Source organism: Tachypleus tridentatus, chromosome 8 (genome assembly GCF_004210375.1).
Source record: "Tachypleus tridentatus isolate NWPU-2018 chromosome 8, ASM421037v1, whole genome shotgun sequence".
Lineage (NCBI taxonomy): Eukaryota > Metazoa > Arthropoda > Merostomata > Xiphosura > Limulidae > Tachypleus > Tachypleus tridentatus.
The window spans coordinates 77174206-77193461 of NC_134832.1; positions in this window are offsets into that span (position 1 = coordinate 77174206).

The following is a 19256-nucleotide window of genomic DNA, read 5'->3' on the forward strand; positions in this document are numbered from 1 at the left end:
TATCTTACCAAAGATTACTACTTATATCGCGTTCCGGATTGGCAGTTTCTACGTTTTAAATTAAATTCCATCCTTGCCATACAATTTTTAATTGGAGAATAACGTAGGAAACATATCATTTGATAGATCAAAACATAAGAATTCTGTCTACTGTTTGTAAATAATATAAATCATCCTAACTATTGGCAGTTCGGTGTGGAAAGTGAGTCTGATTGTCTTGTATATATAAACAATTAAAATAAAAGGCTAGGTTTATTTTACCCGAGTAATATCTATCAATTAGTAATTATAATTTTCAATTTCAATAAATGTTGGCTGAACCTAATCAATAACTACTATGAGGTTTTCTTTTTGGTGTTTTTTTTTTTTTATTTAGTGTTTATTTATTTTCGATGTAAAACATATGGAGACAAGAAATAAAAAAACAAAGAAAAAACGCACGGTAGTTCGGGAAATGAAAAATAGCCATGGGCGGTAAGAAACGTTCCTCTTCAACCCGTAGTGATTGGGGGTTGTAGGGCGTATGATTTCAGAGTTTAATTGATTTTTTGAGATTCGAAGATAACATTTTTATAGATAAAGGTTTACGAATAAAAATGAGAATCTGGAGAAGCTGTGAAAACGCTAAGGAAGAAAGATTTGTTTTTGAATTTCGCAGACTGGACTCGTAACCTGAGGGTCCCGGCAACATAGAAGCCTCAGATACTTAAGGATACCTGTGACTTTCTCTACTGAAGGAAAATAAAGATGTCGCAGAGACTTAGTCCCAGATGTCTCCAAGAAGGGCCGTCTGCAACTTTTGATTGTAAGTATCAGTGCCATAAACTCTGGAACACTAAGTCCTGGTGTTACGGCAGTACCACCATTGACGCAGCCAATGGATGTGAATGGGGTGTGGTTAATTTATAGAAGTTAGAGATAATTGTATTATGTGTTGTTACATAATGTGTTCGTGTGTGTGTTTTCTTATAGCAAAACCATACTGGGTATCTGCTGAGCCCAGCAAGGGAATTCGAGCCCATGATTTTAGAATTGTAAATCCTTAGACATACCACTGTACTAGCGGGGGTGTGTTGTTAAAAATATTACTTACAACCTAATAGTTAGGCCTAACTTATATACTGGACCAGATATTATGAAGGGTAACAATTAGAAACGTTTTATTATATAATTTTGAACTTAAAAAATAATTTCATAATACAAATAGAAAAAAAAATTAAACAATAGAAAAAAATTAAACCATAACGGGTTATAAAGAATTACATTGCACATTCTAATATGTCAGAAAAAAATGATAAACCTAATTAGTAAGAATGCAATGAATAAATACCTATCAATATGGCGCATCGTCACCCAGTCCCAAATAACACTCCATGGAAGACGAGGATGATGATTTTCTATCCTATAAGTGCAAGCTGGGTCCAATAAATCATATAGAGAACGGGAGTCCGTGACCAGGAAAATCACAAGACATGGCCCGACAGCGGCGAATCGCAGTAACAGCGTCAGTATTCCGCCTGGGAAGATCAAAACACATTGGTTTGCTCAGTCATGGGATATTCAGCCTGAGTCCTGTGTCAAGTAAGAATCATGCGAGTTGGCTAGAGGGATGACTTTCGCAGGGCACACTGCGAATACTAGTAGACAATGGGAAAGAGAAACACAAGAAGGTGAAAACCTGTCGCTCGACAGCACATGCACAAAATTCGTGCAAAGGAAGTACTGCCCCAATATGCCATATCAAGGGAAGCATCTTCTTACTCTTCACTTAAACCCTGCTAAACAAGTCAGCAGGGCTATAGCAATAGTCTTGAATCGTCGAACTGACACTTTGTTATACCTCCTCTTAGGAAGCCTCGGGATCCACAAGAAGGTGAATCCCAAAGCACATAACTGGAGAGAATATCTATGCCAAACGAAATGGGTTGTCTGCAGATAAAGTTCACTTGCCCAACCACAGAGCTTTATTCGTGGCCTAGTTAATCTGAGCTGAACTGGCTCGGGATTATTTCTAACAATATCCAGTGCTGAACCTAAAGATTAACACCATCTGCTCGACTGATATAGTTGATGGCTACCCCACCGGGAAAAGAGATACAGTACACCAAAACAGTGTATAATAGGTTGGAAATCAAGTACTGTATCACTGGTCTATACAAAGAAGGCGATAGTAGACACTGAATTATGTGAAAGGGAGGCATCAAGTATCCATTCACTTAAAGCCTGCTAGAAGATGACGGGTACAAGGTTTTTAAATAATGGACAAAAGCCGGAGGAAAACCCATACCTCTCCCAAACATACCACAAGACATTACGGTGGACTTAAAGGACTTACTCTGATCAAGCAAAACAAAAATTACCGGGATGTTTCTATATCTCATGTAATGAAGCAGGTCACGTAGAAGTATCAAAATTTGCTTAACATATTCCAAGCATAAATCCTTTTGCATTCTCTGTGTCCAAAAACGTCTATTGATTCATTGTTCTGCCCCGCGAAACAGCTGTCAAGGTCTCTTGCTTGCAACGTATAGAAGACTGCGGGTTCTAGAATGCCAAACTGTTGCCTGTTTCATCAAAGAGGCACAGGCTTTCATAAATCCCAACTACCAGATCTCATTCATGGTATCAGCGCAGCAATACTCCAAGGAAGAGCAATCAATTGTTCCCCACCTCTTCATCAGTGAGCAGGTAAATATTGTGTCTCCACACTCCAGGACCCATAGAAACGTCATGGAACGTGGTTACAAAGGCTCGATGCTCTGAGACATCGTTGAAATCATTGCCAACCTGATAGACAGCAGCCCTGGCTAAACACTCCTTGAGATCGGTTGTTACATAGATACAATCAAGACAGCTTAATACAACATGACCAATCCAAGTGACAACAGAAGCATAAAAGTCTGATCATCAAAGAGAGGATTCTCTCCTATCTTATCTAGGTGACAATCTACCACAACATTGAAATCCACAACAAGGATAATATCGGCCTGTGTGATTAAGAACCTGTCCAAGGAGTAAAAGAACATTTGCAGTTCCTTCCCTTGAACAGGTACATAGACATTAACAAGCCATATTTTACGCCCATGATACTAGGATTCTTCCAAGGAAGTTGGAGTTGAAGAAATTTCCCACCCCACGCGCAAAAGACCAAAACGCTCTGACAGAAAAGTGGTGAATAAAGGAAAAATTCTCTCTCCTGGAGGCAGAATAGGTTTCCTGCAATAAGATGGCATGAACCTGTAAATGGTAGAAAAGGGAAAATTCTTCTCACGGGTACGCATACCTTGAATATTTAATGTTAAACAGGAAGACAGGGAATAAACGAATATGGGAAAGGAAAATCTATCGCCTGATAGGATGTTTGATCCTGAGCATTGAGCAGTGTGCCTTCCAATTTTCTTAAAAGTTAACTTCATATAAATATTAACCTCGGGGTACCTTTCTTTAAAATTAACCGCTATTTAATTTTTTTGAAAAATAGCTTCAGGGTTATTTTCTTTAAAATTATTCACTATATAATTTTCTTGAAATTAACATCTCGGTAATTTTCTTAAAAATTAACTTCCGGGTAAGTTTTTTTTAAAACTTTTACATCCAGATAATTTTCTTTAGAATAAAACTTATCTAAAAATTAACCTCAAGATATTTATTTCAAAATTAACCTCCAGTGAATTTTCTTAAAAGTTAGCCTACTGATAGTTTTATAAAACATTAACCTCTGAAACATTTTATTGAAAATTAATCTCTTGATAATTGTCCCAAAAACTGATGTCAATATTATTTTCTTAAATATTAACCTCCCGATAATTTTTTTTTAAATTATCTTGACATGAAATTAACCTAAAAATTAAACTTCAAATTATTTCTTAATAATGAACCTCCAGAAAAGTTTCTTTAAAATTAGCCTACTGATAGTTTTGTAAACATTAACCTCTGAAACATTTTATAAAAAGTCAATCTGTGAAAACTTCCTCAAAAATTAGTATCCAGATTACATTCTAAAAATTAACCTCCGGAAAATTTCTTTAAAATTAATATTCAGAAATTTTTCTTAAACTTAACTTGCAGATTCTTTTCTAAAATTAATAGGCCTGGCGAGGTGGTTAAGGCATTCGAATTCTAATCTAAGGGTCGCTAGTTGGAATCTCCATCACATCAAACATGCTCATCCTTTATGGCGTGGGGGCGTTATTGGTAAAATGTTCGTGTGTTTTCTTATAGCAAAGACATATCTGATTATCTGCTGAACTTACCGAGAGGAATCAAACTACTGGTTTTTACGTTTTAAATCTGTAGACCTACCATTGTACTTGCGGGGGACTCACTGGTAAAAAGAGTAGAACAAGATTTAGCAGCTGGTGGTTATGACTCGCTACCTTTCCACCAGTCTTACACTGCTTAATCAGAGACAACGAGTACAGAATACACTAATGTAGCTTAGCATAATATTCAAAATATACCAAGCATAAAATTATTCTCGGAATATTTCTCTTAAAAATTAAATTCGGGGTAATTTTCTTTAAAAATGAAGTTCTGCGTAATTTTATTTGAAATTAACCTCCATATAATTCTCTTTAAAATAACCTCTGAGTAATTTTATTTGAAATTAATTTCATATAAAAATTATCTTCCAGGTACATTTTTTTAAAATTTACCACAGTTATTTTTTTTAAATAAACTTCCTTTAAAAATTAACCTCCAGCTAATTTTCTGAAAATTAAGTTCCCAGTATTTTTCGTAAATATTAAGCACAATGTAATTTATTTTACAGTTAGCCTTCTGTAAAAAGTAACCTCCAGATAATTTTATAAAAATTAACTTATGAGATGTTTTTAAAATTAAACTCCAGAATTTTTTGGAAAATTACATTCTTGGTAATTTTCTTAAAGTTAACCTCATAAATAAATTACCTCCAAAATAATTTTCTTTAAAATTAATCTCTAGATAATTATCTTTGAAATTAACTTCATAGAAGTAATTTTTTGGTTATTTTCATAAACAATAACTGTTATTTAATTTTCTTACAAAATAACTTACAGATATTTTTTTTGAAATTAACCTCAAGTTAATTTTTTAAATTTAGGTTCTGGGTAATTTCCTTAAAAAGTAACTTTCGGGTAATTAAAAGAAATCCACGTAATTTTCGTTAAATTTAACTTCCATGTATTTTTTTAAATTAACATCAGAGTACATTTATTAAATTTGAACTTGTATAAAAATTAATCTCCAGATAATTTTCTTAAAAATTAAGTTCCCAGTAATTTTCTTAAACCTTAACCACAATGTAAATGGTTTTACAATTAATTTCCCATAAAAAGTAACCTTCAAATAATTGAAAAAAAATAATTTACGGGTAATTTTGTTAAAATTAAACTCCAGAATATTTTTTGAAAATTTCACTCTAGATAATTCCATAGTTTAAAATGAAAATACAATAATTACACAAGCGTAAGATATCACTTTCTTGCTTATCAGTCGCTTATTAATTATATAATCTTCACATTCACTAGCAATGTCAATAATGGTACTGACGCAACAACAGGACATAGTTGTTCTAGAGTTTATAGAACTAATACTGACCTTCCAAGGTGGCAGACGGCCCTAGTGTTATTTGAGGCATCAGGAATTTCATTTCCCATTGCTGAAAGCTTGGTTCACAAAGAATTAGTGTTAGGCTGTTCACACGATTCCTTTAAAACTAACAAATCTATTACATATTCTCTATGGCAACGTTATAAGCCTTAAATAGAGAAATTCTGGGCATCCTGAAGTATCTGAGGCTTCAATGTTGCATTCTAGTTACTGTCGCAGGTGAAGGTATATAGCAGGAATGTGTTAGGAACAAAGACTGAAGTCTGGGCCCTTTGCTTTTCAAAAAGATATAGAAAAACTAACAAAGATGTTAATTTAGATAGCAGAAATCTGAATACAAGTGCTGAGATTGCCAGATGTGTAGAAGTAAATACTTAGTTACTGAACCGGGTGCTGGGCAATTAGTGGATTTAGGGTAGTAATATTTACTTCCACCCATTCTAACTCATATAATCTTTGCCCACCAAACTCAATGATCTCACGATTTCCTTCCAGCATATCTATGTTTAATTACACCAGCTGGTTATAGCCCTACTGTCACAGTTGTCTGTATCAGACAAGGAAACACCTCATGCCAAACTCCAAATGGCTTCGTCTATAGCCTACAATCTGATTGCTATACAGATGGTGTGAAGTTCCAGTGGGAAGGCGTAGGAAAATACTTCATTGTTATGCAATGTCCAGCGTACTGGAATCAGACATGCACAGTCACATTTGGCGGTTAATCCTTGGACTTGTTTTTATCGCCTTCTCATAAGAACTTTCTTCCATTTGCAATTTGTATAGCTTCTCCATGGTTTACAAAGTCTCCCCAGATTTTTCATATCTTTGGCTATTAGCAAAGGAAATTCTCTAATTTTAATATTGAATATTGATTGTTTTCGAGTTTGTTTTTTTCATTCACTCCTCTTTAATGTGTATTATATACAGATAGCCGTTTCATGAACCTGCTTACAGTAAAAACGTATATAATTTAGCTTGTAGCTTCAAATGTTTAAATTATATTTTATATAATTAACAATGCATATTTGAACGTTTTTGATATCAATGGAACAAAAATACTGAATGAAGTACGACAACGAAACATTAAGAGAAACAAACAAGTAGTATTTTGAATATTTTAAAATATAATGTTCTTTTGTTTTGTTTTTCTTTGCAATCTAATTAAGACTTGTTTAAGGCTTATTTTTCTAATTTGATCAAAAATCGAGTAACTATGTTTATTACCCTTCATTATAACAAGTATTTTATTTGTTCTGACGATAGATAAATGTCCATGGAATATACAAGTCGGAAGTGAAGGCAGGGAATTATGGATAAGTCCTATAATTGACATGGATGTAGAATTAAATAGTTTCAAAGTGTCTGTACTTAAACGTGTTACAAAGAACAACAATAACAACAACACGACTCTTGTGAACGTTGGAAGTATAATATTTCGGATCCAAGCTCCCATAGGTTAGTTTACATTCTGCTATGATAAAACTCAAATATCTAAACGTTTAAATACACAGACGTGAAACTACGTTTTTTTAGCTGCTTCACGAAAACATGGAGATATGAGTGAACCTACTTTACTAATATTTTCAGTACAAAACGTGTTTATCATATCTAGCCAAAACATGGTTTTCTTGTGTCCTAAGAAATATACGTCACTTCCAAACGGTGTGAAGTTTATAGAGATATATGACGTATTTCGTGAGAACAATCCACCATCTAAAACTTATATATTTGATTTTGTTCATGTATTTACCCACGAAATTATTATAATAATAAATTACCACTCAAGTTGGTCTACAATTTATCTCTTTATACGTTAATGTTGTATTTAGTTATTCAAATTATTATCATGCATGTATCTTTTAACATACATTACATAACTTGTACATTAATTACAAATATTACCGTTAAACTTAAAATTCTTAACTTTCACTTTAATAATATTCTATGTCTAAAAGTGTTTCATGTATTTTACTTTTCCTCTTTAGCTGATTTTATAATATTGAAAACCTGAATTATACCACAGTCATCCAGTTATGTTTAATATTTTATAAGGATATTTAAATGTTGATGTGCTATCTCAGAGTCACTCAAGTTGAGTTTAATACCTTAGTCGGATCATTGTTGTTGAAACCTTGTATTACAATCACTCAGTATACATTAAATACCTTAGCTACATTTTAATGTAGTGACATCAATTATTCTCTTCAAATATGCATTTGAACACTTTTGCATATGTAGTTTGTTGTTGTCAGAATTCGAAAACTTTCAGAAACGTTAATAATAAGAGATGTCTATGTGGGTATGGAGATCGTCTTACCAAAGATTGGTATTTGTTTGTATCTGACAAGATGTTAATTTTTAGAATGTATTCATTTGTGTTCTTTATCAATATAGCATTGCCTTTATCTGCTTTTAGAATTTTGATGTTGTTGTCTTGTTTTAAGTTGTATATAGAATTAATTTCATTTTGTGTGGGGTTGTTTTTTAGTTTTCCAATTGTTCAGGCAGAATGTGGACTACTCCTAATTCTTTTGTCACTTTTTATCTGCAAGTTTTGACTGTATATTCCTAGGGTGGATAGTCTTTGTATCGTAATTAAACATACATTCATTTGCCTTTGAGTGAGGTAAGTGTTGTCACTTCATTTTATTTGTTATTATTTTCAGCAACCGTTGTTTTACCATTGAAACTGGGATCCTACTCTGAGGTAGGTTTTTCCTGGCCAGGTATGCTTTGACTCAATCCTATATTATTTGCTGATTGTTTTATGATATTCACTGCAGAGATGAAGTGTTTTGTAAAATCAGTGGTGTGTGTTTGTCTGTCTCTTTCTCGCACACACACACACACACACACCCTCTTACATCTCTAGTTATTAAATTTAACCTGGTGATAAACCATCATTCATGGACTTCCTGAGAAAAGCAGGAGAATTTTGTTTTTTGTGACCCTTTGATTGAATAAATTAAAATTGATCTACTTTTCAAAATAGGCAATTGCTGACACCCATTGCACTTTTTTCATTGTGAAATTCCTCTGGATTTCCTACTGTGTTTACTTCTCTCTTTTCTTTAAGTAGAATACTAGAGTCTTTACAACTTCCCAGTTCTCAGTCACTGAAGTGATGAACCATGGAGACTTCTTCCTGAGTGAGTATAAATATATAATTTACCATGCATTCTCATAAGCTTAGACTCAGTAAGAAAATGGTAAAACTGGTTTCTCTTCTTCCATTCCCTCTTCTTGAGTTTGATTCATTTTTAGCAGAGCACATTCCGAAATATAGAAATTTTGAAAAAGGAACTTTTTCTTACTTGTCCGAAACCACCTGAAAGAACTCATTGAATCAATGGCTCAGTTGGTTCATGCATTCGTTGTTGGTGAAGTAAATTATTCTAGTTACTTTAGCTTGTCAGTTAATTGACACCAGATCTGTCACATATAGATCAGTTAAGTGTTGTACTTTGATACTTGAAAGATGGGCAGCCTATTGAATGCTTCATAACCTTTCTGGAACTAAAAAGCCATACCAGTGAGGAAATGGCAAACCAGATATTGCAGTACTTACGTGAAGTTTGCAAACTTAATTTTTCAAAATGTAGGAGTCAGTCTTATGACAATGCTGTGAACATGACTGGGTGTTATAAAGGGATGCAGCAAAAGATTTTAGATGAAAATAAGTTTGCCATATATGTGCCCTGTGCAGTCCATTCACTAAATCTGGTAGGCCGAAGTGCTGTTGACTGTTGACAAGTGGCAGTTAATTCTTTCTCTACAATGCATTTGCTCTATACATTTTTTTCAGCCTCAACCAGCTGGTAAAAATTCTTAAAGCTTGTCTTGAAAATGAAAGTGTGTTAAAATCCCTCTCACATAGCAGATGGGAAGAACATGCTATGGCAACAATAGTAATTTTGAAGTCTTTCTTTAAGATTTTGGAAGCTTTAGAATGTCTAGTTGAAGACCAGTCACAAAAGGGAAACACTAGAAGAGAAGCAAACGATGTTAGAAATATGATGCAAGAGCTATAATTTGTTTTTATGTTGATCATGTGGGATGAGATTTTGCAAAAGCTTCATAAAGCAAGTGAAGTTCTGCAAAATGACGATGTAAACTTAAAAACATGTGCAGATCTGTACGGGTCATTAGCTGACCAATTACGCACTTTAATGGATGACTTTGAAGCAGTTGCAAAGGAAATATCACCAGATGTTGATTACAATGCAGCTCAAACTCGCAAACGTATCAGAAAGAAGGTACACAATGACGGAGATGCACAAGATGTATATCTGAATGCTAGAGATAAATTTCGTATCACCACCTTCTACACAATTGTTGACAAACTACAAACCCAGATGAGAAGAAGAGGAAAGGTGTACAAAGAAATAGCAAACAGATTTTCTTTCCTAAGTGATGTGCCAAATGATGTCACTTCATTTGCTGAAATTGAAAGATACTCTCAGTATTCTTAAAAGCTAATTGATGCTTTCTCAAAGGACGTGGAAACTAATCTCTCTGTCAAGCTTCAGCAGTTTCACTTGTATGTACGCCATACGTTCAGTGCAACAAAAACTGTAAGAACCAGATTTAGTCATGCTGAACTTTATAAAATGATTTCAAAAGGCAAAATTGAGTGTGCGTTTCCAAACGTATACATTGCATTGCGTATATTTTTAGCATTAATGGTCACAAATTGAACAGCTGAGTGTTCATTTTCTCAACACAAGCATATTAAAAATCCCAACAGAACAACTATGTAACAAAACAGGCTGAATGCGTTGTCTCTGCTGAGTATAGAAGCAGATTTGTTATGCCAAATTAGTTTTGAGGACTTGATCAAAGACTTTGCAATTAAAAAGTCCAGAAAGAATTTTTTAAAATTTAAATAAATATTAAGGTATAAGTAAATAATTTGCTTACATAGTTTTATGTTCAAAGTGACAGATTGTTAACATCAAAGTGAGAATTTTTTAAATAAAAGAATTTTGAGTAAATTTTTCATTTTTTTTGTTAACAAACATCAAAGGGTAAACTTGTGAACATCAAAGTGTGAATTTGTTAACTCAGAATGAAAACAAATATACAGTAATATATAATTATCATTATTCAAAGAAGAGATTTCCCTTATCATTTCTAAATAAAAGGCCTCAGCCATTGCTTTATTTTGATCCATGCCTATTTTGTTAAATAAATAAAAAAGTATTTATTTAATACAGTTGTAGGATCTGACCTGGAAGAAGACTGAAAAAGGGTTATAAATTTTCAAACTTTTATTTCACTTTCAGCACTTACTGAGTCTTAATGTCTTGTGAGTTAAGCACTGGAGGGGCTGAGGGGTCACCATTGTTGGGCTATGCTAAGGGCATCATTTGACCTTTATCTGACCCTGAATGATTGGAATAACTATTTTAACTGAAATAGTATAAAATAAAAATATTTTCTTTTTTATTGTAGCTATTTAATAGTTACCATGAAAGATGAAGTCAATCTTCTTTCTCTCTCTCTCTTTTTTTTTCTTTCTACTTATCCATCAACTTGTTTCAGAAAGACGTTTCTGGTATTTTGGTTTATTTTTTGAAGTTTTTCAAACCTATATAAAAGGAAAATTGTCTTAATAATACTTCTTATGTGAAGAAAATTTACTACTAGGATAATCACTTTTTACTTTTAAAGAGTTTGAATATTTGCCTAGTAATAAAAACAAAATTTTCAGAAAAATCTACAGAATTAATACATATCTCAATAGTTCTCTTATTAATTAAAGTTTTCCTAATTTTTAACTAAGATAATGAACTAGAATACAAGTGTTAATAACAAATATTACAATGTATAAATAATAAAATACAATGTACTAGTAGATTTGTTTGTTTGTTTTTTTGAATTTCGCACAAAGCTACTCGAGGGTTATCTGTGCTAGCCGTCCCTAATTTTGCAGTGTAAGACTAGAGGGAAGGTAGCTAGTCATCACCACCCACCGCCAACTCTTGGGCTACTCTTTTACCAACGAATAGTGGGATTGACCGTCACATTGACCCCCACGGCTGGGAGGACGAGCATATTTGGCGCGACGAGGGCGCGAACCCGCGACCTTCCGATTACGAGTCGCACGCCTTACGCGCTTGGCCATGCCGGGCCGTCCCAGTAGAAGAGTATTGTATTAGTATTTTAGTTATTTCATCTTAAGGTTTCATTCCTACTTCACTTGTCTATGAACTTTCAAGTATAATTTAAGATGGCAAGAATTCAAGAATGTACTGTGATAAAAGCAATCATTTTAAAATGTATTAGTTACTTTAGTTCGTTGCACATAACTTAAGTTCTTACCTGTATTGGCTTTTGTTTAAACATGTAATGATTTTGTAATTTGCAGTGTCATTTTTATGTTGTAGATTTTGGCATGCTTTGTTTTGATTGAAGTATTGAATTTTTTTCTGTTCTGTAGTATTGCAAAGAGCAGTGTAGAGATTCGTGATCAACCCTTCGGAATACTGGTAAGGAAAATCATTTTGTCAAGTTTTTTATAATAAAAAACACATTTGATATTTAATTTGTAGTAACTGAAATTAACTTTTATAAAGATATATTTGAAACTGGAGTTTTTTAGTTATATTTTTTAAAAATTTCTTCACTTTGTATATAACTGTTTACTAAAAATTATACACGCTAATGTTTATCTTTGAAGGCTGTAGTATATACTTATGATTTTCTTAATTATAACACTTTGATCATTGAAGTACTCAGAAAATCTGCTCAAATAATGAAGATAATTATATCACTTGAACAATGTGACATTTTCTTGCATGTGAAAAGTAAGTTTCTATGAAATGATAAATTAAATGATAGTTGCTTTCACTGAGCATTTGACATTAACGCCACGGGCACGTTATAAGGTGATAAAGAGTAGCTCTAGAATTTCAATTGGGTACTTCCTTTCAGTTGCTGTGCATCTGGTTGGTCGTTCCAAATTAAAGACTTTGGCAGATGGCTTCATTGTTTCTACTCTAAATAAAACAAATAACTCTGACACCTCAAAGCTATTCACTCTGGAAAACTTGTATGTCTTAAGATGAGTCATTTGGAGCTATTTTTACATAATCAATTTAGCTTTGCAACTTGTAATGTGTATACTGCATGTATGGCTTCATTATGAAACTTTCAAATGAGAAAACACGTTTTTATAGTGTAGCGTGATGACAAACAAATGCACTTAAAGCTTCAACAACAAGTATAAAGTTTCTTGTCTGCCACATCTGACTTATGCTGCTGTGTAGAATGTCAGTACAAGCATAAAATATCCCTAATTAAATTTAATTGTAATCTTTTTATTTAACATTAATGAATGATGTTTTGTGTGTATACATTAACACTATGAGAAAGTTATTATTTACTGGAGAATATCAAACAGTGCTTTCCAATGTATCTATTAAATATAACTGTAGTTCTTATTTTAAAAAAATAATTGAATCAGATATGCAACTTGATTCAAAAGACTGTTAATGTTTTTAACATAAGTTGTAACGATGTATTTTTCTCATATTCTATAAATTGTTTTAGGTAATCAATTTTAAATTTTACTTAGCATGAATATGTTATTTAGTTATCAGAATTATGATTTAGTATATGAAAATAATTATAAATATATCTTAAATTAAGTGTTACAGTTCTGAATTTCTCAGAAGAATTTGGCTGCTAAAGTATTAGATTGTCCAGAAATAAATGCAACTTTTGAACTGTGAAGTTTGTACAAGTATAAACTCGTGTTGTAAAACATGCTTCAATCAAAGTGAGCAGCATTTGCTTCAGCACACTTTTGCCAATGTGTAATGATGTTATTTATGCCCCTGCTGTAGAAATCAGAGTTTTTATGGTCAGTGAATTCCCTAAAAGCCTTTTTCTGCAGCTGCCTGGTTTTGAAAGTCTTTATTGCTCAAAAAGTTGTCAAAGTGCTTGAAAAAATGAAAATCTGTTGGGAAAGGTCTGGGGAGTAAGTGGATGAGGCAGAACCTCAATTCCCAATTTGTTCAATTTTTGGAGTATCATCCTTGACAGGTCTTATAATGAAGATTTTGTTGATCTTCAATTAACTCATACAGAACCCACTTATCCAACTTTTTCATCTTTCCAATTACTCTCAGGTGGTTGGTGATGCTTGATTTGTTTGTGACCAACGTTTCTGCAAGCTCATGTACTGTCATGCAAGGGTCTGTTTGAACTTCTTCCCTTAATGTGTTTTCATCTAAGGATGGCTTCCTTCTAAACCTTCATGATCTTCATTGTTTTCATCTCCATGTTGAAGCTTTTGAAACCAACACTCATCTATATGTTCAGTAACAAATCCATGACTGAATGCCTGGCTGATGTTCCATGTAGTTTTGGTAGCTTCTCATCTATGTTTGAAGTAGTATAGATAAATCAGATGAAACCTTATAAGAAAAAGGAATGAATGTAAACATTGTTGCAAAATAAAAAATATATATTTAAGTATTAATATTAAAGACAAGTTTTGGGAAATATATTCAACCAACCCCAGAATTAAGTTTGAATTTACAGAAGTAAAAATAAATGTACATAGTTTTATACTCGTTTTAACCTTTCTACATGGGTCACAGGTTAAAGGCTACATCATCTTATCTGCTAACTTTCATTCAAAAGTTTATGGAACTACTATTTTATGAGTAGTAGTATTTTAGTATTATACATCATTTAATTTAATAAGTTGAAAGTAAATATTAAAAATACACATCTAAACATTGATTTTTGTGTGTCACATGGTATGTTGAATGTAGCACTGGTTCAAACTGAATATTTTTGATGCCAAAATACAAAGCCTATAGTTTCATTCAGATTTTGGACTGAAATTACCAATAATGACAAGCTAGAACATAAAATAAGAGCCTTCTGTCTTTTCTATTTGCTGAGATATTGCAAATGTACTGAATTCAAACACAGCAGCCCAACTCACCTCTTTCCAATTTTGGAAATAATCTCTTATATACACTTCTGCATATAACATATGAATAATCAGTTAATAATTCAGAATGTCCCCTTAGTTGCTTTCTCAGCCATTTTTAAATATATGTCATCCTCACTTTCTTTCAAGACAAGCGTACATGTTGTTAAGTTGATTCTTTAAACGTGTTTGATATTTCATATTTTTTTAGATCCAAATACAACTTAGTTACTAAAAGTGGTAAATTATAATGGATTTTTGTGATATCGATATAGTCTATGATTTTTAGTAACTCAAATGTGTATATGTGTGTGTGTGTAACAAAAAAAGAAAATTGTTTCCCATCCTCCACATGCAGTTTTCTAAGGCTTAGCAAGCTACAACAAGCAGCAACCATATACAAAGACCATAATTAGAAGAGATAATTGCTTGCTTTACTTCTTTAATTACTAAGCTGTGTTTTAAGAATAAAAGTTTAAGAATTTGTTTGTAAATAGGAATAAGCTATATACATATTAAATGTGTAATAATTAAAATGTTACATTTATAATAATTTAAAATTTTATTTATTACATTAACAAAAATAATAATGTATATAAATGTATAATATTATGAGATTTAAGCAATTTAGTCTAAAAATATGTTTTCATGTTATAATTTGTATGAATTCTAGAATGAAAAAGACATAATTTGTATTTATTTCCTGATTTTTTTATGGAGTTTGCATGAATGCTCAAATTGATTAAACTTGTACAGAGTTTCATATGTGAAAATAACAGATAAAATATTTTTTTCTTGAGAAACATTTGATAAAGATCTGGATATCATAAGGATTTCACATGTGAAATTTGAAATTTTTTTTCTATAAATATTTTTTAATCAAAATTAAAATTACTTTACAAGCTGGATAGGCAACATACAAAGAGGAAAAAAAAAGACATGAGAAAAGTATTGCTTGATAAACCTTAAGACTTAAAAAACCTTGATATTCTGCACATGATGATATTGAATGATTACTGATAATCTGACAAACTGTATGAACATGAGCTTACAAATTTAAAAGTATTAGTATGTAAACTATAACAAGCACAACAAAATGGTTACAAGGTTAATCCCAGGGACTGAGCCCTTGCTGAAAGAGTTAAGTCTAGATATTAGTTGGTTAAGGTGGGTAAGGCATTCGACTCATAATCCAAGGGTCATGGGTTCGAATCCCTGTCACACCGAAAATGCTTGCACTTTCAGTCATGGGGGCATTATAATGTGACTGTCAATCTCACTATTAGTTGGTAAAAGAGTAGCCCAAGAGTAGTTCAGTAGGTGATGAAAACTAGTTGCCTTTCCTCTAGCCTTACACTGCTGAATTAGGGTGGGCTAGTACAAGTAGCTCTCATGTAGCTTTGTGCAAAATTTAAAACAAACCAAACCAAACTAGATATTAGTTACTCTTTTCTGATTATTATTACTTAATACCAATTATCTTGTACATTCATCTATTAACTTGGTTACCATTCTGCTGTTGTCTTCAAAGAAGTCTAGAGAAAGATTTTTTTGTTGTAGTAGTGAAAAGAACTTTGACCTGGATTTTTATTGTTAAAAAAACTGTATAATTCACTTATCCACAGTCTCATTCATTATATGACTTGAATCAACTATTTGAATAATTTTAAGAGGAGTATTTAGGTTTTTGTGAGTATGTTAGGTCAACTGAACATGTTATCAGTTTGACAATTATTGAAAATTCCTTTTATCTTTCTGTTTTCCAATGTGTGACTCATAATATAGTATTTTAGTTGTATTTCATTTGATTATAATGAACTCCTGCAGATGGAACAGTATTCTCTGTCATCTTTGTTTATTATACTCCTAAAGTCTGACTGTCTCCAATGTATTAATGTTCATGTGAGGTATTACAAATTGTATTTTCTTCTTATTGAGTCTTGAGGTGATTTTGTGTTGTACTAATTTGTGATTGTCAGTGCAAACGACATAAAGACAGTGTTCAGAAATCATAATACCAACACATTTACACTGTTTAAAGACCATTTTTAACTTTTGTATAGTATCAAGCAGTGTTTTATTGGTCAATGATAGATTAGCAGCAAGTGTACACAGCGCAGAGTAGCTTGTTCATACTGTACTTTACATTGCAATTGTTACAAAGGAGTAAATAGGAGATTTTCCAGTTTTGTAAGTTATAAAGTATAGTTAAGTATTAATAAGTAGAACTATGTTGTTCTTGCTTTTAATGTAAATGACCTATAGAAAAAAGAAAAATGAGACTTTCTGTCGTATAAAATTATATTTGTATAAAAGATAGGCCTGATTTTTGTGATTTTAACTTTTGTCCCATGGATTACTGCTTAAATGAACCTTTTAGAGTTAATGAAGCAGGTGAGAGATGTAGGATATTCTTTAAAACAAAACATCCTTGATCACCAAATGGATCCAAGACAGTCTAATCAGGTTTGTACATAGTTTAAATGCACATATGTATCAAATATAAGTCATAATTTATTTTAAGACACATTATATTATTTACTTCAGATATAGAAGAAATGGTATTGGTAAGCATAATTTTTTATAAATTAAGACCTACTTTTGTACTTTCCTTATGATTTCATTTCTCGAGTTCTCTCTTGGATGAGGAATAAAAATTGGTGAAAAGTAGAATTCTGATATAACAGAATGATTGACAGTGATATCAGATGGATGAAGTGATTAGGAGGAAAACCTTATTATCAATTTGGAACTTGTAACTCATACACCAAATTTTATAAAGACCATCAAATCAAAATCTCAGTTATGCACTAGTATGTATAGGACTAAAGCCTTCATTTATGTTATAGACACTAGGGGAGCAGCGAAAATTCCTGTTTTATTCATTGATGAAGTGAGTAATATGAGGGATAAACAGACAGTACTTGAACGGCTTTACCTAAGAATCTGTTATTATTTAGTTCTGAATGTGGGTGCTTTAAACAGTTGCACATTAAACAGAAACAAATTATGGCAGGAATTTAGTTTGAAGGAAGAGAAAACAAAGTGATAATTTTCTGTTCTTTCCAACAAGAATGCTTGGGAACAGTTTTTCCCTTTCAATCTCATGTTATTATTGGAAATAATGATAGGAAATTTGTTAAGAAGAGTTGATAAACAGATGTTGTGAACAACACATAGAAGTAGTTAAGTAGGCTATACATTACTGCCTTCAAACATACATCTCAACCAAGTGCTCAAGCACATTGTTGCTGGGATTGCTCTTCTTCACCCTATGGTTATTTTTAAGTGATTGATTATCAATTGCCTTGAAAATACAGTGAAATCAAGTAGTGTTTGCAAGCAGCAGTTTTGTTTCTGTTCACCTTTGCAAGAACAGTTGATAATGACGTTTTTTTGGTACAACGTAATATAGCATTGGCATGTTGTGATTAGTTTCATGTATTATTATTTAGCTCAGAGATATAATCCCTACCTTCAAGATGATGAACCTGTAGTAGAAGCTGGAAAACAGTGCTTGATGACTTAATACTAGCCTCCACTGTTCTATAACTACACATTTCTTTAACTTTTAATATATATCACTCTAGTCTTAAAAACCTGTTCTTTATGGCATTGTCCCTGTATCTTAGATGCTCCAGTCATACCTTTTTGCTGCTTGTGGCATGGTCCTTTTTATATGAAACTGTACAATCTTAATCACTTACTTTTTGTCGTATGGTCCTTGTATCTTAAATTTTCCAGTCCTTCTTTCATGCTACTTTTTGTGGTATGACCCATGTCATTAAGATACTAAAGTGCTGCTTTTCTACTTTTTTGTAGTATATCTGTTGTTTCTGACATTCTCCAGACATTCTCTCCTGATTTTAGTGACATGAACCCAATAACTAAAATTTTGCAGTCCGGTTTTCCTATCTTTTTTGGGACTATTATCCCTACCTCTTAAATTCTACAGCCCAGGTCTACTAATATATCAACAGTAAGTTTAAGGGCTTATCATGCTATAAATCAGTTTTCAATATCTATGACACAGCATAAATAACATATTGTGTAATTTTGTGATTAATATCAAATATAGAAATCTTCAGTCCTGCTTTTTTTGACATTACTCCTGTCTCAGAGATTCTCTTACCCTCCATTCTTGCTTTTATATGGCATGGTCCCTGTCTCTGAGATAGTAGTTTTATTTGTATTTTGGCATGACTGTTCTCTCTAAGATGGCACAGAATAATTTTATATCAACATTTCCTTTGTTTATTACATTACCATCATAGGAAAATCAACCAATAATGAGAAGCACAATTGTTGTATTTTCAGAGTTAATTTCAGGTATGAATAAGATATTGCAATGGTTAACTTAAATTCGTGATTGTTCACTGTCTTTTTTGTTCTTTTTAGAAAATTGTTCTGTTAAATATTACTGTAACTCCATTTTTCAGGTGAATTAAATAATGGTAATAATAAATGCTCTCTAGGAGTAAAGTGAGATAATGATAATAGATAAAGCAATGGATAGCTAAGTTTGTCTGTTTAGAATTTTACTCTTGGTTTCTAGATGAGTTGTTTAAGCAAAGTCACATAAGACTATCTGCTGTGTCTAATGCAGGGAATCAAACCAAGATTTTAGTGTTGTATATTCATAGACTTACAACTGTCTTACTAGAAGACTTCTAGATGTGATAACTAAACATTAGTTTCACAAAGTGTTAAA